This window comes from Triturus cristatus, chromosome 11 (genome assembly GCF_964204655.1).
Source record: "Triturus cristatus chromosome 11, aTriCri1.1, whole genome shotgun sequence".
NCBI lineage: Eukaryota > Metazoa > Chordata > Amphibia > Caudata > Salamandridae > Triturus > Triturus cristatus.
The window spans coordinates 112,349,361-112,370,874 of NC_140594.1; the positions used below are offsets into that span (position 1 = coordinate 112,349,361).

At 49.8% G+C, this 21,514-nt stretch overlaps 1 protein-coding gene across 9 annotated transcripts in view; it reads right to left on the minus strand.

Annotated features, from left to right (window-relative positions):
- Nucleotides 1–21,514, minus strand: part of LOC146783444 (coiled-coil domain-containing protein 74B-like) — a 353,886-nt gene that overhangs the window by 211,614 nt on the left and 120,758 nt on the right. The gene's annotated exons all lie outside the window — the stretch shown is intronic.

The following is a 21,514-nucleotide window of genomic DNA, read 5'->3' on the forward strand; positions in this document are numbered from 1 at the left end:
CTAATATTCTCCAATATTGAAGGCATTTAAGCTGATAAACCCATGTCTTGAATATGGTGATAAAACATGGTGATTCCTTCCGCGCTCAACTTGCCTTAACAATAAAAGTATTAGAAGAGTGCTTTAAAAGGCTTAACTAAAAAGCAGTTACTAAAGAATGTATACAGCAGTTTGATATATATGGGAGTACACGTGAGACAGATAGGCGACCGGCGATCAGCGACAGAGGAGAGAGGCGAGCCGCAACCCATGTCCCGCTCGTGCAGACGTGCCGTGCTCAGCCACGTTCAGTGGCAATTCGGCCTGCTTAACGGGCTCCACCATAAGAGCCCCACCTCTGCCAGACCCCCCTACGGCAAGCCGCAGTGAGTGCCCTCGGCAGCTTTTTAGAGGCGGCCTGTTTAGATCAGGTGCAGCCTGCGATCCCGCCCCGAGTGCCCCGCTTGCCCCCCGCTCATTACAGCCCATTGCAGCTTGCCTCCCCAGTATCTCGTCGTCGCCACCTCAGCAATCCGCAGAGCTGGGGCTAAGCTGATTGTTCAGCTCGCCACGAGAGGAGCCGGGAGCAACAGAACCTCGGACCCCCGGGTGAGCATTCCAGGTTGTATAGAGGGGAGGGGCTTCGGAGGGCACGGAGGCTCCTGTGTTTCTCCACCCCCCTCCCTCCTTACCTCCCTCTCCACCTGCCCACCATCCCCTGTCTACTGCCCACTGCTTACAGCTGCCACCCTTTTCTCCCCATCGCCTTATTGATGCTGAGTGTCGAGCCAGGGTACCTCAGAGTCAAACTGATCAGAGAACTCAGAAACCATTAACAAAGAAGCAAAAGGTTCAGGGCCAGGACAAGGGCCAGGACAGTACGGACAGTTTGAAGCTCCCCCTCGCCCCCCGTTGTCTTCTCACCATCTAATAGCACATTCAACAGGAAACAGCAGACGGCACTCTTAATTAGCAATAATTTCCAACGATGAGATCTGGCAGAGTCAGAAAAGCCCCTGCTAAACCTCCCTAAAAAAATCCAAAGACAAGGGTCGCCCACGTATCTTTGGGCACAGCCGCTATGGCCCCAACTCCATCACTAAAACCTGCGACTTCACAATCTGGTCCAGTTTTTGGGCACAAGCCACAGGACCAGCAACCTTCAATCCATTCCCTATCCCCCCCAGGAACCTGTGCTCAACAAGCTGCACGGGGCACTGGTAAACATCAGGCAAATCTTACCTACGAAGAGTCAGCCTCAGGACCTTCAGTGACTGGAACATCCTCATTAAAAAAGGTGTCATTGAGGGACTATTTTAGGAGCTCCGTCACCGCTCCAAAGCCAAGATCAAGTTCACTCAACACGCCTCCGACTTTTTCTTTAACCACCCCAGTCTTAGTTCCGCATCAAATACTGGTTCAGCGTTGATCCACGCGGCCGCTGGTAGGTCAGGCACCAGCACATCGTTATCAGGCTTCTCAACGAGGTCTGAACGTCATCCAAAAGAAGTCCCCGACGCCCTCTTGCTGTCCCAGACCCCGACCAGTTTTCCATCATCTCACAAGATGCCAACTCTTCCGTGGCATCAGCCCCTCCATTAACTTTTACTGCAAGCGAGGTCCCCTTGGCAACTCCTCAGCCTTTTCAGAATTCTAGTCAGTTCTCTCTCTTGGCACTCAAGTCCCCATTTTCTATGGGCCACTTAGCAGGGAGCTCCAAAATTCTCATTCCAGTCGCTGTGTCTTCGGAAAGCTCCTAGTCAAGTAACTTTATAATGCCGTCCTCAATAAGTTCATTAACCACGGGCAATCAGTGCCATCAAAAGGCTCATTCAGATGGGGACCCCAGCATCAAGATCAATACCTCTCTTGATCTGTCTTTTTTCACCAACGAACTAAAAAGGTCCGCAGACCAGGAAAGACTCCCATCGCTCGATTTAAATGTGCTCTGGTCACAACTTCTCCAAACGCTTCAATCTACGGTGTCAGCACTGACCTACCACTCAGACAAAATGGACCTGCAGGTGGATCTTTTAAACACTCTCGCTGTGTACACCGCCGGGATTGATCACAAATTGGAAGAGTTTAACTCACTGATAACAAAAGCCCAATCTCAAGTTAAACTAGTTCAATCAGTATGTTGCTGTTCGCCCATTATTGATTCCCTATCATCACTACCCCAAATCCTCTCGTCAGTATTAACAGAAATCAAGAAGTTACAATCATCCTGGCATCCTGCCCCTTCATCTCAGGCAATCTCTCTGGGCGAGGCTTCGGGTCCGACCCCTAGCTCGATCAAAACAGAGCCTTCTCCCCAACAATCAAGGAACAAGCGGATTCCATTCTAACTACTAACGTAACATCTCATCAACAACACATCCATCGGCTGTCCAAACGGGAAAAAAAAGACTTCGGATATTCCGAAATAGGTTAACAGCCGAAACAACAAATACAATTAAGAGTTATTTATCAAAAAACAAACCCGCAACACCACGGGGCCCGCTCACAGTACCCAGTGCTACTACCAGTTCGTCATTAGTAGCTCAGACTTTAACGCCTCAAAGAGCTTCTTCAAAGCCAAATTTTTCACCAGCAGCAGTACAGCCTCAAGTCTCAAGGCACTCTTTGCACCCAACCGAGCAAACACCTCTCGGAAACAGTCATGTTCAAATTACGGAGGAACCGCCGATTGTCAACATGTCGGCCATGATCACGTCTCCTCAAAAGTCATCTCCTGCCACCAGAGCCTTTCCCCCAGTCCAAGTGGGGAACAACAGACCAGGCATGCAATATACAGTCAACTACAGTAAAGGCCCCGTCGGACTACATTCGTCAATTCCATCTAGCCAACGCCTTTTGGCATACTCGCGCAAAACAGGCCACACCTCATTAGCAACTGACCACTTCTGTGAGCAAGCTCCTCTCTCGCTCCCTGCATCTATTCCTCATCAGTCATTAGACGTAAACCTTAAGCCATCTGAGTCACCAACAACAGAGGAAGCGTACAAACCATCCATCGACAGCATTGAAACCAAATTGCTGTTAACTCCAGAATACGTCTCCCAAGGCCCGCGTGACATCTTAAGTCGCGGGAACATTCTCAGACTCTTCAAATCGAGCCAGGAGCTATGCTCTCTGGAATCAAAAGACATAATTGCCATCAAATTCAAACTTTGCAATGGTACTCAAATAGGAGAATCAACCTTAATCACATTAGCATCTTCTGCCATATGGGAGCTGGTCCAATTAAAGGCAGATCAATAAAAAAACTGGAGCATAATCATAACAACCCCGTGTTCCCCGTTATCCATCCATACTTGCAACTTCCCAGGCTCATTCTTCCGGTATAACCTCTGTTCCCTTCTCGGTACTAAAATCAGCCAGAAGCCGCTCTTCAGTCGGCAATATCGAGCAAAGAGTTGACCAGCCAGTCACACAAAGAGCAGACTGGTCATGGCTGCCAGCAGCGCTATCCGGGAGTCGGAACGACTGAAATAATACTAATCACGGAGTAACAATATGTTCCTAGAACATTAACAGATCTGACGAAATCCCAATCTTCAGACACACTTGTTTTAAAAAAAAAAACACAACATTATACTACTTCAGGAAACATGGGTAGGAACTGGCATCCCCATTGAAGGCTACCTGGAATTCATGTCTCCCGCCACAAGGCAGTGTAAGTTCGGCAGACTGCGTGGTGGCCTTTCGATTTATGTCACTTCTAACCTGTCACCAAGCATTAAACAGCTAAAATTTGCAGCTGACTGGATCGCCAGCATTGTGGTTGGAAGTTCCACTTATGACAGCCAGTTACTCCTACTCAACGTTTACATCTCTCCATGCACCATTGAGAAAAAAACCAAACTGGATCGTCTGACCGAAATCATCTGCAACATATTAAATGACTATGGTAGCATACCCTGCTTAATTTCTGGAAATGTTAATACAAATCTTTTCTATAACTCGTTAGATGACCTCGGGATTGCTTTTCCAGCGGTTCCCCCGCACCTCGCCTCACAATCAACACCCGCAGGATACAGACCCATAAAACTGGGCGAATATAAAGTTCTTCAGTTTAGCAGACTGGGCTCCATTGTACTGAATGGGCGCTCCCCCACAGACACACCCCCCGCCTGGACCAGAACCAATGGTCAAACTAATTCATACTTGGATTTTACATTAGGCAGCAGCGAAATTCTCCCCTTGATCGAGAGCTATTACATCGCACGGCAAGGGGAGAGCGACCGCCAACCTCAAATAATAACGCTATCATCCAATATTCCCCTCCAAGAGGCAATTGCACACACGCTATCAAGTTGCCACTCGGAGGATGAAATGGTTGTCCAGCGCTGTCTTCTCCATAACGGAAAAATGTAGATTCTTATTAAGCTTACTGACCGAAAATGAAGCTGCTATTATCGAGGGATGGGAAGTACTCGTAAATCGATTAATCAATGAATTTCCATCAACGAGTTGTACCCGGCAGCACACAACACAACCTTGCATCTCACTAGCGACAAAAAAGTTAAAATCACAAAGAAATTTGGCCATACGCCTGGCTAGGAAACGCCCAGGAAACACAAACTTATTTAACAACTATAAGCAAGCACAAAAAGCTTTCAAATCACCCATACACAGTGACAAACAAACTAAGTCCGATCAGTTTTGGCCGAAGTTGGTCCACGCAAGCAAGAATTCCGACGCAAAGTTTTTTTTTTAACTGTCTTTATTACCAAATAGCACATGTCAACTTACAACAGACTGCGCCTACAACCCTGAGGCCGGCTGTTCTCCCACACACCGTCACGTAAATCCAGTAGCTTATCCCACATCACGGAGGTCGGGCATCGCTGTACCCCGAGTTAGTCCAGTCAGCATGCAGCCTCAGCAGTGCGGCGGTGTGCCACAACCTATTTGCTCTCCCCCACAGAGGAGTCACAGTATTCTTGCATCTTTTATTCCTTTAATCAAACAGCCCAAACTCCCACCCCCACCCCCCCAACTTCCCCTCTTCTAGGCATCCGATCAGACCCTCCCTAGTAGCGAACTCCCCGATTTCCATCAAAGTGCGCGGTGTACCCTGGATCAGCACACGCCCCCCACTTGGTCCCTAGACCCTCCGTCTCCCCGTTCCCGACCAGCTCCCGTCTCCGCCTCCCCCTCCAGATCCCCCCTCTGTCCCTTGAGGCGCTCTGTGTACAACCCCCAAAAACATTTCGGCCTACTGCGCGGCGGTAGCAGCTCACTATACACCTCGGTTTGCGTACAGCAATACAGTACATCTCAAGCCCATTGTTCCACAGTGGGTAGTGGTCCTCTCATCCAGCACATTGCCACCCCTTTCCTAGCTATTAACAGACCCATGTCCACCATTTTTCGGACAGATCGTGGCAGTTTCTTGGAATAGCCCAGTAGGGCCACCTCCGGCACGGGGGTCAGCTCGATCTCCAGTATCTCACTGAGTTTGCGGAATATGGCCTGCCAGAACCCGTACACCCCCGGGCACTCCCATGCCAGATGCAGAAATCCCGCCCCATCATTCCCGCACCTGTCACACACTGCATTCTCCCGCAGACCGTAGCGATGTAACCTTTCCGGCGTGAAGTATACTCTGTTCAGGTACTTGAAATGGAGCAATTTGTGCCTCCCGTGCAACGATATCCGTCGGGTGCCCGCACAGCAGTACCGCCACATATCGTCATCTATTGCCGACCCTAGGTCCTGTTGCCAGGCCAGCCTGGCCTTGGGGTATCGGTGTATCCGCTGCTCCATAGCTATCTTATAAAGGCGCGATATTAAGTGCCGGGGGCACTTATGGTTTAGCACATATGTCAGTTCCAGGACCTCCGGGGGCTCCGCCATATCATCCCCCAGTTGCTTTCGCAGCGCTGCCCTCACTCTGTGGAACTGGAAGCGGTGCAGCTGCGATGGAGCGTCCCCCCCCCTCCGCCACTCCATCCCACGACCGCACGATGCCATCGACAAACAGATCTCCCATTACCTGCAATTTGAGCACCTTAAGCGCTCGCACCACCCCCTCGTCTCTGCACGGGGATAGCCATTGCGCCCATTCCACTGGCATGGAGGGCGAATAGAGTAATGCGCCGGCCTGGTGTCTGAGTATACTATCCCAGGCATGTCTCGTGGAGTTGAGGGAGTCAAGGTAGCCCGTCCGTCGGACCGGCGGTTCAAATAGGGTCGCCGGAAGCGGGAGGGGGTCAGCAAACAATCGTTCCAGAATTAGGTATGGTACCGTAGCCTCTCCGTGTATCCAGCTGTGCGCTTGTGCTCCCTGAGCCACCCGGTAGTATAGTTCCAAGTCGGGCGCGCCGAGACCCCCCATATGATAGGGTAGGGTCAGCACTTGCCAGCTAACTCGGGCCTGCTTACCCGCCCATGCCAACTTCAGTAGCGACCGGCGCAGCCTTTCGAAAAATACCCGTGGTAGCACCATCGGAATATTGACAAACAGGAACAAGAAGCGAGGCAGGACCACCATCTTCATGATCGCAATCCTGCCTATCAAGGAAAGTGGGAGGCCGATCCAGATGTCGACGTCGTCTTCGAGTTTAGCCACCGCCCTACCATAATTCTCCCTCATCAATATGTGTGGGTCAGTATGTAGTCTGATTCCCAGGTATCGGACCGCGTCCTCCGTCCATTGTAGTGGGTAGTCCATCTCAAAGGGGGACGTGGTCGGAGTGAGTGGAAAGGCAATGGACTTGCTCCAATTGACTCTCAGGCCCGAGAGGGCACCAAAGTGCACCACCTCGCGCAGCACCGGCGCCAAATTATTCTCTGGGTCCCGCACATAAAGGAGAGTATCGTCCGCATAAGTAGAAACCACAATTCTGTAGGTGGGGAAGCTCACCCCCCTCAGACCATGGTATTCCCGGAGAGCGCAGGCCACCAGCGCATACAGAATCGGCGACAGGGGGCAGCCCTGCCGAGTGCCCCTAGATATCCGTATAGCGTCCGTGACTCTGTTCCCCAGCCGTATCCTTGCGCTTGGGGCGCTGTACAGGACCCCCATCATTCGCAGACAGCCCAGGCCCATTTTACTTAACACCTGCCTCATGAACGGCCACTCTACCGAATCAAACGCCTTCTCCATATCTAGAAACACCGCGAGTGCCTTGGTGTCCCTCCTGACATGCTGCATGGTTCCAAACACCGTCCGCAGGTTGTAGGTCAAATTCCTGCCAGGCATGAAGCCCGCCTGCTCCGGCGCCACCAGTTCAGGCGTTAGCAACGCCAATCATGTGGCCAGTATTTTCGCATATATCTTAGTGTCGACGTTGAGCAACGACAGGGGTCTATATGAACTACACTCTTCTGGCGGCTTCCCTGGCTTAGGGATAGCCACCAATATGGCCTCACTCATTGACTTTGGCATACTACCCGTTTCGCACATATCGTCAAACAGCTGCGAAAGATGCGGCAGGAGAAGGTCCACATAATTTTTATAAAAGTCGGCCGTGAGGCCATCCGCCCCAGGCGCGCTGTTCGCACGCATGCCCGCCAGGGCTTCTAGTATTTCATCCCTCTGTATGGGGAGGGCCAAAAATTCCCTACGGGCGTTGGAGAGAAAGGGGACTCGTATATGGTGTAAGTATTCACTTATTTCGTCCTCCATCCCCGCCTGCCGAGAGGCGTACAACGTCTCGTAATACGATCGGAAGCGTACTGCAATCTCCTCCTCTTCAGTTAGAAGCTCCCCACCATCTGATCTGATCTGGGTTATGTGTAGTTTACACCTCCTGGCCTTCAGCAACCTCGCCAGGACCGAGCCTGATCTCTCACCCTCCCCGTACACTCGAGCCGTTGCGTACTTCCCCAGGTGCTTGACCTCCGCGTCAGCGGACTCGTGGTACTCTTCCAGTAACGCCTTCAGCTCCTCCGTGGTTTCGCCTCCCCCTCCCTCCACTAGCTTGGCCTCCACTTCGCCCAGTCTACGTTCCAAATCTGCAAGTCTCCGACGTATGTCCCTCAAAACCCCAGAATGCTTAGCCATGGCAACCCCTCTAATGTATACCTTAAACGCTTCCCAAACCGTCTGGAAGCTGTCAACTGAGCCCATGTTTGTGCTAAAAAATGTGTCAATTGCTTCTGCCAGCTCCTCCTTGAACAAGAGGTCGAGCAGCGAGTAGGGAGGGAACCGCCACGTGAACGGCGGGATGGATTTCTTAGGCGTATCAACAGACAATAAAATCGGGGAATGGTCAGACAAAGTACGCGGGAGAACCTGACACAAGCCCACCCGCTGGAGGAGCGCCGCCGACGCAAGCCAGTAGTCTATGCGTGTATGCAGATTGTGGCAGGCCGAGTAGTGCGTGAAGCCCCCCGCTCCAGGGTTTAGCGCTCTCCATACGTCAGCCAGATCGAGTCGAATCATTTCCCTGCGCAACCTTAGAGCTGCAGCCGCCGGCGCTCTAACTGCACCCCCCGATCTATCCAGTCGAGGGTCCAGCACTACATTGAAATCCCCTCCCCACAAAATCTGGGAATCCCCACAGCTCCTAATTGTGTCAGCCAATTTACCATAAAAGTCAGGGCAATCAAAGTTCGGACCATAGGCATTAACTAACAATAAGTCCAATCCTTTGCCCTGATAGCGAGAGAGAACATATCTGCCCCCACCGTCCAAGGCCATCAGTTGCACCGCGGATTCAGACTTAGGGTTGAACCAAGTGAGTACCCCCCTGGCGTGCGTTGTGAACCCAGCCGCATGTACGTTTCCCCGCAGCCCACCAGTGCGTAACATGGGGCTGTGGTTGGGAAGGTGCGTCTCCTGTAAGAAGGCTACATCTACGCCATGTCTGTGAAGGTACTGCAGTACCTTCCGCAGTTTACGATGGTCATTCAATCCCCTGACATTCCAGGTCACTACTCGCAGGGGGCAGGGCCGCCCCTGCCGGGCCGCGGGTCTAGCCATTATCGTCCCAGACACGAGGCAGTAACCCCGCACTCAGAATCGCTAAACTGCTCTCGGAGTATGTCGCCCCTCTCCACCCAATCTGTCGGACTTGCCTAGAATCAAACAACAAACTCCCCATCCCTCCCACCCTCCCACAGCTGACCTCCCCCAACTTCGCCATGCTGGACCTCATGTAGAGGTAACCCACTAAAACCCTCCCCCCACCCAGTAACCTCAAACCCTGTCAAAAGTGTGTCGTGCACTCGGAGACGGAGGTAGCTCCGTACAAAAGTATCAAACAGAGTCAACTCAAGGGCCAGCCCTCCCCTCCGCACACAGAGCAGTAATTTCTTCCCCGGCTGTGCCATTAGCAGTAGTTAGTAGGCAGGTAGTGTTCGCTCCCCATCACCGTCAGCGGCCCAGGCCTGCAGTTCCAGATAGCACCGGCGCACCGCCAACCGTGCCACAGAGCATCCGTTCAAGGCCTGGGGCTCTCCATACTTGGTATGTTATCGTCCCTCATATGGCCCCCCCAGCCCCTCGCTGCGCCTTGTAGGCCTTAGGCCCCAGATCAATGTCAAACAGGCTAGTCCAGCCCACTCCGCCCTTGTGTCTCTCTTACTGGCTGCCTCCTCGTGGTGCATCTCTGTGACCTAGCGCGTGTCCAGTGCCGTCCCAGCATGCGCATGTGTCTAATCCTGCTGTTCCAAGGAGCTACCCGAGCCCTCTCCGCTCAAGCTCCTCTCAGGGCTGGTCTTTTTCTCCCTTCCCCAATCCTTCAGGGCTTTCTGCAGGGCCTTGGGATCAAGAAAAATGTGCGTTTTTCCTTGCCTGTTGACACGCAGTTTCGCAGGGTACAACATTGCGTAGTCTAAGCCGAGCTCCCGCAGCTGCCTTTTGGCCGGGATGAACTGCCGTCGGGCCTCCTGGACCCTGATGGTGAAGTCCGGATACAACGAGATGGACGACCCTTCATACTTGAGCGTCTGTTTTTCCCGAGCCACTCGTAGGGCAGCATCCCGGTCCCTATAGTTCAAGAGTTTGGCAATTATTGGCCGCGGCGGCGCCCCCGGCACCGGCCGTGGCCCCAGGGATCTGTGCGCTCTCTCCACAACAAACATAGGGGAAAAGGTGTCTGGACCGATCAGATCCCTTAGTAGTTTTTCAACAAACAGCTCCATGTTGCCCATCGGCGTCGTCTCTGGGAGGCCCCCATGATGCGCAAGTTGCAGCGTCGTGCACGAGCCTCCAAGTCTTCGGTTTTGTCCTGCAGTACCTGCATAAGTCGCCCCAGCGCCTTCTGCTCCGAGTCTATCGAGGTCTGCGCTTCCTCCACCCCCACCAGCCGCTCCTCGGTATTGTCCAATCGCTCCGCATGTTTATCAAGGCGCTCCCCCATGCGGTCCATGCGATAGGAGAGCGCGTCGATTTTTGCCCCCAGGGAAGTGATGCCTGACTGAAGGCCCTTCTCCATCGAGAGCAGCAGACTCTTAATGTCCTGGGTGTCTTCTGACAGGGCAGGCCCTCCACCGCTCGCCGTTCCTTCTCCCGCATCCTGGGGCTTTGTGCGCTTCTGTTCAAACGATAGCTTCGCCTGCGTTCTGTCTGACTTGCCCATTGCGCCGCGTCCGTCACTGGTCCCAACGCCTCTCTCTCAGGGCTGGGAGGGCGCCGTAAGGCTCCTCCTTTCTCTATCCGTGCGAGATCCCGCCCCCGGCTTAGACCAGACCAGCCACACCGCCGCCGCCGGCGTCCCAGCGCCTCCTCACCTCGATCCTCCCGGGGGGGCCGCCCCTCGCCCCCCTCCGCGGCCTGGTCCGAAGCGCCGCCCAAGCTGAAGCGCCTCCAAGGGAGAGCGTCCTGCGCTGTTGTGAGTGCGTGCTGTGACACCGCTGTCCCCAATTCAATCAGCGTCCAGGGGAATGGAGGTTCGGGGCTATGGTCCGCGCCGAGCTGGGGCCCGGCGCACGGAATTCTAGTATGGCCCCACTGCCCTCGCTCGCTGTAGTCCCAAGCTTCTCCCTATTGGGAGCTCAATCAACCAGGTGGCACCGGGGGACGTGTCGGGTGTCCTCCTCCCAGAGAGCCGGCACTGCTGGCCTCCCGGATGTCGCCTCCACTGACTCCCCGGTCCCAGAAAGGCGCTTCTTCAGCTGACCGCACCCTCCGCAGATACCGTCGTTTCCGAGCTTGAGCCGGCACTCGCTCCCCAGGGCCGTACACCGGGGCTCACAGTCCCGGTCGTGCGGAAGCGTACACACAGGGCACCACCCGCACAAGCCTCAGCCGCGCCCCCCAGCTTCGGCAATCACAGACACAGTCCGCTGACTCCCTCCAAAGGGGGGGGGGCCGCCGCCGCTCTCCCCTCGAACGGCTCAGACCACACTCCCAGGGCGTCCTCACCCTCCACAGCTCCGAACACGTTCTTCCGGGACCTCACTCTGTTCTCACCATCCGGATCCGAGTCCCCTCGGCGCTCAGCTCCCCCGGCTTCCGAGGCTTCCAGCAGCAAGTTCTCCGCCCGTCCTGGCGCTGCGTACCGTTCGCTCCACCGCTGGCTGTGCGCGACGCCGCACGCACAGCGACGTCGCCGGGCTCACTGCACACTGCAGCTCGGGGATCTGTGGCCTGCAACGCCTCTCCCGCCGGGACCGCTCCGCAGGCGGCGAGCGCTCGTCTCTCCTCCGAACTCGCTCCCAACGGGGCACAGCTGTGTTGGGCACTCACGGCCGCTCCTTCCAGCTGCCTATGCACGGTGCAGGGGAGGATAAATAAAGGATAGTTAGCTCTGTGTTGCGGAGCTCGAGGCTCAAGCCGCCATTCGCGCCGCTAGCCAAGCTCCGCCCCTTCCGACGCAAAGTTATTTTAATCTCTAGTGAACAGGGGCCCTCTAGGTGGAAGCGGGAATGGTAGTGCAAATATAAGTGCAGAAGAATGGATTTAACTATTTAACTAAACACTTCAGCGAACATACAAAAACATACAAAAATGGACGGTCACTTCAGCTCCCTTCCATCAACTGATTCGGAATCATCACTTTCTGAAGTCAAATGCACCGGTATGCCCGGGCCCATTAACTCAGTCATTTACGTTTTGGGCGCAACAAAAGTTGACGGAAAGGAGAAAAGTGAAGATCCTATGATGGAGAACGCGTTAACACCAGAAGCTTTAAGAAATGACATTGTTCGTACGATCAGGAAAGCTAGGTCAGAAGGAGCTCCTGGCTCTAACGGTCTTCCCAGGCCCTGTTCAAATCGGACGTAGACCTGTGGTCAGAACATTTGGCCCCCTTGTTTATATACTGAAGGCTTAACCACAACATCCCAGTCATGGCAAGGCGCTATTATCCACCCAATTTATAAAAGTGGTAAGAGAAATGACCCCAAAAACTACAGAATGATAGCTCTCCTTGATGTCGAATCTAAATACTATGCGAGTATTTTATTGGAAGAGCTGTCTGCCTGGGCCGAATCAACAACGGGCCTCCCCTTTAACCAGACCAGCTTTGTGGCTAATTCCAGAACATCCAGTGACTTACTTGCACTATCCGTTCTGATGGAGAAAGCGGCAGTTCAATGTAACCAACTCCACTGAGGCTTCGTTGACTTCAAGGCGGCTTTTGACTGGGTGCCACGGGGCCGGCTATTGCAAATATTAGAGAGCTAGGGCATCCCCCCACCATCTTAAAAGCCATAATTCAACTCCACTCGAAAACCTGTATCAGAATAAAGTTGGGAGAAGGATTTCGTGTCTCACGGAAGATTCAGACCAAAAGCAGTGTTAAACAACGATGCGTGTTGGCTCCACTCCACTTTAACTTGTTCATCTCGGATCTATCTCCCATGCTTGACGATGTCAATTCCCACCCCCCACAAATAGACGGCACCCGAATTAGCAATTTTTAATATGCTGACGACCTCGTATTACTAAGCCACACAAAAGTAGGAATACAGAGGTTGCTCGATCAGCTGCTTCCCTATACATTAAATAACTCCCTCGAACTGAACTTGTCAAAAACAAAAACAATTTCTTTTGGGAATCGGAAGTAGCAGAGTGGAGGATGGTTTTTCAATAATAAAAACATGGAACTGTATCATATTATAAATATCTGGGAATCTTTCTGGACACCAGAGGCTCCTTTGTAAAGCAAAAAGAGGTGGTAAGGGCAAAAGCACTGTCACTAGAGGTCGCTTCAGTGAAACTTCCAAAACACTTACTAAGGCCAAGCCTATCTCCACTGCTAAATGTGATGAAGGCCAAGATTACCAACTCCCTATCATATGGGCAGGAGATCACAATGGGCGCAATAAGCATTTCACTAAATAAATTAACCACCAACATTTTTAAGCGGGCATGGCGCTTGCCAAAATCCTCATCGCCAGCCCAAGTTAGACTTGAACTCGGCCTACTAGACCATCATGGAGTCGAGGCCGGCGCGTTTATCAAGCTCTGCAACAGACTGCGCAACTCCTGAGAGGGTAGCCTGGAGGCTAGACTTTGGAATGAAATACTGACCTGCCAATCTAGCCAAAAATATCGGTACCACCTAGGCCATTCCTTGCAGCTACTTGGCGTCAAGGAATACTGGGGAACAAATCCATCTCAGCCAGCATTAAAATCTGTGATTAAGAGAAGTGTCTGGCTGTGGTCCTTTCACTCAGATAGGGCAACACTGTCCAGAAGGAAACATGCCTGGGCGGTCATCTCTGACTTCAAACCGGGGGCTGAATCATCTTATTTATCAAGCACGTTTGCAATGTTTTGGAAGTTAAAGTTTATGGCCCTGAGGTTGGGAGAATGGCCTTTTTTAGAGCATCTACCTGAATGGCGGCGCCCTAGTGTTAGCACCAAATGTAGGGAATGCGGCTACTACTCTGAAGCAATGGAGCATACAGCCTGTGTATGTCCCGCATTGCTCACCGGGCCTTATTGCGGGGCGAATGGGCTAAACTCGGAGCTCGCACAATGTGACAGGCTATAATAGCCACCTTGTCCTCAGATAACACGCAGTTGAACATTCGGTTCACCAAATACGTCACCAGAGCGGCCAAATTGTTGGAGAAAAACAGGGTCGCCAATCTCCCTCCCTCTGGCTGCACTGCTACGTTGCCCTACAATCAACTCAAGATCTCCTGATCATCTAGAACAGCTCACACGATCATTGTCTATTGCCTAATACTTGCTGTTTACATTTTCCTATATGGATTTTTGAATATTTATGTCTAGCTGTTCTCCTTCAGCTTTTAAAAGCAACGCTACGATTGTCTTGCCAATTAAGGTTTTGCCTATTATAGGCAATTAATCAATAATCAGTTATTTTAATCACACTCCATTTTTAGTAAGATTATTGTACTTTTTCAGTAATAATGCTGCGCCTTTTAATAATTTCGTATTTTGTACACATGAATTATGTGCTTTAAAAAAAATGTTTTTAAGGTTTTAAGTAATCACACAATAAACTTGATATTTGAATAAAAGTATCTCTTCAAAAATTAGAATAGAAGAGCGGCCTGGAGATTATTTACAGCACCTGAGACTATCAAGAAAACCATGGAATTACAGAAAAATATTACAGTTAAATAGGTGCCTAACGATCCCAATTGTTATCAGCATTTGACGCTTCTATCACTCCGGTATTAAATAAACCAGTTCAAAAACCCTTGGATATTCAAGGAGATTGCCTCCTTTAAATCAGAGCTACGCAGGACTGAGTGCACGTGGCTCAAAGCATATGACACAGACTTAAAAAACCTGGGGGTTTATTTACAAGAGGCCAGCGTCGCCTGGGCTCCACTTTTTTTAGATGCTCCGGTGGCGCATGCCATTCATCATATCTATGAGCCGAAGCAAGGCCATCCTGCGTGGCTTTGCATGGCCTCATAGATATGGAGTACGACAAAGCAGAGCAGAGCTCTGCGTTGCCTTACTCTGCGCCAAGGAGGCTTTCCATGGGCCTCGCGGTGGGTTTTCCCACGCAACACCTATGGATTTTGATGCTGCCCCAGATTTACAAAATCACGCAAACCTGGGGCAACTCTAAAACCTTACGCCTACCCTGTACTGTTACATTTTTGTGTAGTAGGTCTAAAAGGCCATACAGCCCATGAGGAATTAGGTGCAATCTCCGGGGGAAATGATAAATACTTATAGAGTATCTATACCATTTGAAAAATAAACCAGCATCTGTCCAGAGAAGCGCATCTCCTCGCCCGTGCCCTATCAAACAGTTAACTATTCTAAACGTCCCCACACAGATAGTCTTCCTGTAGTCAAAATGAATTCTAGGAAGCTGTAGGAACCATCACAAACAGGAGAAGCAAGAGGCAGGAAGGTGAGCCTAAAGCGGAACACAACACAAGTGGAACTTTGAGAAGCATGCTTTAGTACAAAGCACAGAGGCTTTTGATTACGGACACAAAAAAACATAGATGGAGAACAAGCAGAAAATACTACACCATACCAAGAACAAATGCAAGGTCTAGCCAAGAACAAAATTGGACAGGGGAGCCAGACATACAAGAGAAAGGATGTTCAGCGTTGGTACACAACGGCACACCTATGGCAGTTTTTTCTAGGCTATCAATGTGGGATACATTTACATACACACAATGCAATCATCATACACTTGCGCACCAACATTGGACACCTCTGTACTAGAGATCCAAAACATGTCGGAAGCATTCATTGCCCAGAGTAGGGTATGAAGATGGTAACATCATCATAAGCTGAACAGGATGCCATCTCCCAGACTCTCAGGGGCACCAAGAAGCTAATGTCTATAACTTCCCCTCAAGATTATATGTTGAATCAGGGGGTACCCGATGCCTGGAAGACTCCCCCACAGTGACAGCAAACACTATCTAAAGCACAGTTTTCCTTGCCCATTCCTTCTGTTCTGGCTAATTTAGTCCTTTTACCAACCCATTCTTTCATCTAGGTCACCTGACTGTGCCCACGTGGGAAGGAACAATGAAAGGCCAGTTAGAAAATGTCGAACTGCTAATGGACTTAGTGGTGAGGCAAAGATGGTGCACCTTTGAGTCCCGCTTCCTCCTTTTTACCCATACTTACCTTCACACAGGAAGGAAAGTTCTAACCAATTGCTGTTATCAGCTTCCTCGTGCTTCACTTTTATCCATTGCCAGACCCTATTAGGGGAGACACAAATTAGACAGGATCTACAAAGGTGGGTGAGGTCATTAGCTACTGATGTCCTGGGGCCATCCTACTATGGTTCTGAAAACTGTGCCGAATACTGCTGATTCCGCACTGGACTCTCAGAGTAGCAAGGATGAGCAGTCAAAGGCTTCTTAGGATGGTAATTTAAGGGGCAAGAGCTCACAACTCAAACTGGAACCAAAAGACGCAATAACACATTGTCCAGCTCAGTGCATCTCTTTATGTAAAAGAAAGTAGTTCTAATGTGCACTACAATCCCCATATCAATTGTAGCCCCAGGTATTGAATTAGGCAGAGGTACTGATTACTTTAGGCTGTCCCAGAGGTTTGTATGTGCAATCAGTTCACGCCTTCTAACCCCTGTTAGTGATGTGGGCAGAAAAAGTCTCATGTCCTCGTGCTTAAGTCTTTGGCGTGTATCACTGTCTCTCTGTTCCGACCACAGGTCCACGGAGATCCTCTATTTCTACTTGTTGTTTCTGCAGTGGTCATATGGAGGAAAGGGAATAAACAAGGAGAATGGGGGAATGTCAGGCACAGCATGTGTCTTCGGCATGCACAGCAGCATTCAACAATCTTTCAGCAATGATGACCGACTGGCCCTACAGCAAACTAGTCCTACAGCAAGGGAGTTACAGCCCCCACTGGGGCTGACTGGTCAGAGAAGATGAGTTCCTGGCAAGAGTAGCCTTTCTCACCCCGCTAGAGAAACTGCAATCTTACCCTTCAACACTATCTTCAACCAAATGACAGAGCTCTGGAAGAACTACTCAGCAGCCCCTTACTAACAATGTCTTCGTGAAATTTCTAAAGCTAGCAATGCCTCCATCCTCCTTTACTTTAGTGTCTGAATCTCAACTCTATAGCCACAGGAACACAAGCAATGCACTTCTACTGTCTGGGGAAGATGACCATATCGTCCATCTTCTGCCATGCCAAACCTAGGGTATCAAAGATGGATCCCACTGGTGTCAGCCCTTCACACATACATTGAGTATTACTACTATAGAACATGCCACAGTACACAACCCGACAACCACATGGGATTTCCATGCATGGTTCTGGGTTTCACCTAACAATGCAACTTTAAGAGAGGAGTCAGTAGACCAAGTTCTCACTGACAGAGAAAAGAATCTGTGAGCTTTATAAATAGGTTTTCATCATCATCATCATTAAACTATAAATACCAAAACACTATATGCTACCACCACTACCGTATGTGATAAACCCAGGACAGCGACAGTAGTCTCTATGAGGGCGCACTTGGCGAATACTTTCAGGCTGCAGGACAGGTCTTAGACCTCAAATTTCCATGGACAGGCCTAGGCCTCTGCATACATACTAGATTAGGGTGATAGCAGGGCAGGGCCAAAATAAAAGTCAGGATTCCAGTTCAGATGTAAGCAGGCCTTCAGGGCAGGGGTACACACCCATTTACCATGCAGGGTCATTCCTGTACCAACATTCATTGAAGATGTGATGATGTATTTTTATCCATTTGAACGTAAAGTCAAGTCAGTTGAATTCTGAGTAAAGACCGTGCACTAAAACCAGACGGACAGTATAAAGCAACCACAGATCCACAGGTTCCTAAAATTACGTGATGAGCATCCTCTGACCTTAACAGTCCAAGTATATAAATGACTTGAATTAACCTAGTAAAACTGCCTTCCATCGCAGTGGTCTGGCATCAGTGCAGTCTGGTGGCTATACTGCTGGATTTGGGAATTGGAGACCTGTATTCAGATTGCAGTTTCAGTATTTATATAAAAACATGCTGTTCTGGGGGAAGTTACTTCATCTCTCTTTGGCTGAAATTATAAGTATGCGTTTTGAGTAAATGTGTGTGAGTGTGCAACATAAATACTGGCAAAGTATACATTAAATTGTGCAGTTTGGTACTGATCCAAAATCTGTCCACCGGCTTCAGGGTAAGGACAGAATCTGTTTTAAATGAAGTGCCTGAATGTTTATGTGTGTCAATGACATAGCATGCAATTTCTGTTCGCGTAGATTTTCCTTTATCATGTCAGAGAACTAAGACGTCAAGATAAAAGGTTGCTCTGCACCTACTGGGTTAAATTAAAATCCAAAGAACCCAGATATTTTGCAGCGCTGGGGCCAACATTTTGCAGCTCTGTCCCTCAGCAGTTCAGGTGCTTGCCCAATTTCTTCACCTTCAAAATGAATTGAAAAACACTTTTTACAGTACTAATGTAGTACCCTGTACGAGGGACCCTTGGCTTTTGAGTGCTATGTAAATGCTAAAAGTAATTTATTCATCACTCAATGACATGTTCCCAACCCCTCTCTCCATTACATCCATATTTCTGTATTCTGCCTTAGCCCCACATATTAAAAAGCTCTACATAAAGAACCTCATGTTCAAAATGCTCCTGAACAATAAATATGTTCCTATAAAGAGTTTTGCTGCTTCTTGGAGCGTGTTTGTGCGGCAATAAATTCTAAACATAAATGCTAACAAGCATTTGTAATGCAATAGCTCTCGCATTTACACGGGTTTGAGCTGTTGACATTGCAAATCACAATGACTTTTATTTTTGTTTTCAAAACATAAATAAAAGGCATTGTCATTTACAATGCCAATAGCTTAAACTTGCGTAAATGCGAGACATATTGCATTGCAAATGCTTGTTACATTTATTGTTCAAAAATTGATCCGTGTTTTTGTCTGTAAAGTTGAGGATATAAATACAGGAACCGAAAATGGCTCGTTTTCAATGTCCTATTTTAAATGCTACCAGGGCTGAGACCCGGCCCACGGCTTGAAGTGCTCTCTAGCAACGGTGTACAGGCTGGAGCAGTGGCGTCACTAGGGGGGTGCGGACCGCACCGGGTGACACCATCACATGGGGTGACACCGTGGGTCGTGTCGACAATATTCTTGGCCGGCGGCCGGGTAAGGTTCGACAGACAGTAATATTATTTTGCATTTTGGTGTCACGGAGTCCGTGATACCAAAATGCTAAATAATATTACTGTCTGTCAAACCTTACCCGGCCGCCGGCCAAGATTATTGTCCAATTAGGCTACGACGTGGGCGTCCGGACGACGTTCGAAACGTCACTCACGTGACGTGGCTCCCGGACCCGCCATTTTCATCACTGCCCATGGGGTTTTGCAGCGCCAGGTGCACGCTTGTCTTCCTCTGCAGCCTGCAGCTGGTAAGTGGCACCCCCATTCTTCCCTTCGCTGTGTTTGAAAGTATGCCCTTTGTTTATTGGAAGTTCTTGGACCGTGCTTTCCGTCTGGGTATCAATCAATCTGACACTTTCCTGTCCACTGTGTGGCAACTCACCATGTATTACTACTAGCCCAGAGGTCTTTCTTTTTTAATCGTTTAGTTCTTCCTGCATAGCCTGGCAGGCTGAATCTATTCCCCCTCCTCTTAGTTGCCCTGGGCCCAGACCATCTGCTTCTTTAGATGGCATAGAATCCCTTAGTGCTGACATCTGGCTTGGGGCTGGACCCTCCCCCTCTACGGCCGTGGATTCAGCATCACTTATGACCCTCGGGGTGCCTTTCTGTGTCAAATATCAGAGAGAGTTTTATACTGGATGATTCTTATATCTTTGCTTTTTTTTTGCTTATGTTGCTTGTGCTATTTGTAATGCTAATTATATATTTGTAATGCTAATAATATTGCCTTCTGAATTCAGGCCAGACAACATTAAATTGTTGTTACTGCTGTTGGCTCTGTTTAGCAAGGATGTCTGCACCTTTGAGTCATTTTGGTGATGGGTATCTGATGTTTGGGCTTCTGTCAGGGACCCCTCCTCTCTCTGGCTCCCTGGCCTTATTTGGATTTCGAGCTCCTTATCATTTGCAATATTGCCTCTGCTTCTATACTTGTTTCTATGCTTGTTTTGGCACAGCTGGTTAAAGGAGATTTTTCAGGTCCTTAAACATAGATGTAAAAACTTCAGGCAACGTTGCTAGTTTCTCCAATATGATTCTGCAGTGGCAGTCTTTTGGAGTAGCTCTTTTTTTCCAAGTTTTCTAGCGATGGCCAGTGCTATAGTTTGCATAATGTCTATTTGGACCTCCAGCTTATGTGACTGCCAAGTGAGGGCATAAGTGGCTTCTAAAAGTGTGGCATTAATTGATGACAGCAGGATATCTTGGTTTTTGTGCAAGTCTTGGCTTTTTTCATGCCTGGTCTCCTGGAAATTGTCATGGGACGTCAAATGTGTGTGTGTTATACTGAGCAGACTAGCCCCTTGCTATTGCACCTCCAACCACAGCATAGGTCTGTTTCCACTCAGCTCAATACAGCTGTCTCTTGATGTCAAGGGGCTGGTTGAGATAGTTTCAATTGGGTCCATTAGAACACTCACTGCATCCTTGGTGTGTATTTCTACAGTGATTTCACAGTGTCAAGCCTGTTGTGGGGACCTGGAGCCTGACATCCTTGTAGACGACTAAATGGGTTTGTCGCCCCCTTGACAGGGCACTACTAATGAACCTGAGGAAAGTTCTATCACGCCTGTATGTGAGTGGCGTAAGTATCACAACTTCTTACGCTATTCTTGGTGACTGTTTGATACGTTGGAGCCTTTTCATTACTTTGGGGGCATCCAAGTCCATTTCTTTACTGATGCTAAGCCCCTCTTTATCGGGGATGGCTCTCGACCACCTCTCTTTGACGTCCTGTCACTGTCATTATCCGCTATCATAATAGCACTGGAGTCAAATGTTGAGCCCCCTAAGATTCCAGCTAGAACTCTCCTATAAAAATCGTCCAGGGGTTTTGGCCCCTTTGCACCCTTCTTTGTGCTCCTCTTGGCACAAGCTCTAATCTGCTGCTTTCTACTTCCCCCTTTTACCATGGCTGCTGCTCTTCTCTGCAAGAAGACCCTATGAGCAACTTTCCAGCCTGAGGCAAACACGTTGCTTTAACTTGCTGACGGTCACCATTCGGGGTGCTTCTTGATGTCCCTAGTGCTTTTCGGAACAGTATCAAGGCGGTTGTCAATAGGACTCATTAGGCACCAGCTGGTTTAATATTTTCTTCCTCATGGCGTGAAGTGACTCAGGTGCAGCATATAAAATGTTTGTCCGCGCTAAAAGTCTAATAGGTGCGTAGTCAACAAAAGTAGCCATTCGCAGTGACGTCACTAGTGGGGTGCGGGGGTGCGGACCGCACTGGGTGACACCATCACATGGGGTGACACCGTGGTCCGTGTCGACAATATTCTTGGCCGGCGGACGGTTAAGGTTCGACAGACAGTAATATTATTTTGCATTTTGGTGTCACGGAGTCCGTGACACCAAAATGCTAAATAATATTACTGTCTGTCGAACCTTAACCGGCCGCCGGCCAAGATTATTGTCCAATTAGGCTACGACGTGGGCGTCCAGATGGCGTTCGAAACGTCACTCATGTGACGTGGCTCCCGGACCCGCCGTTTTAAT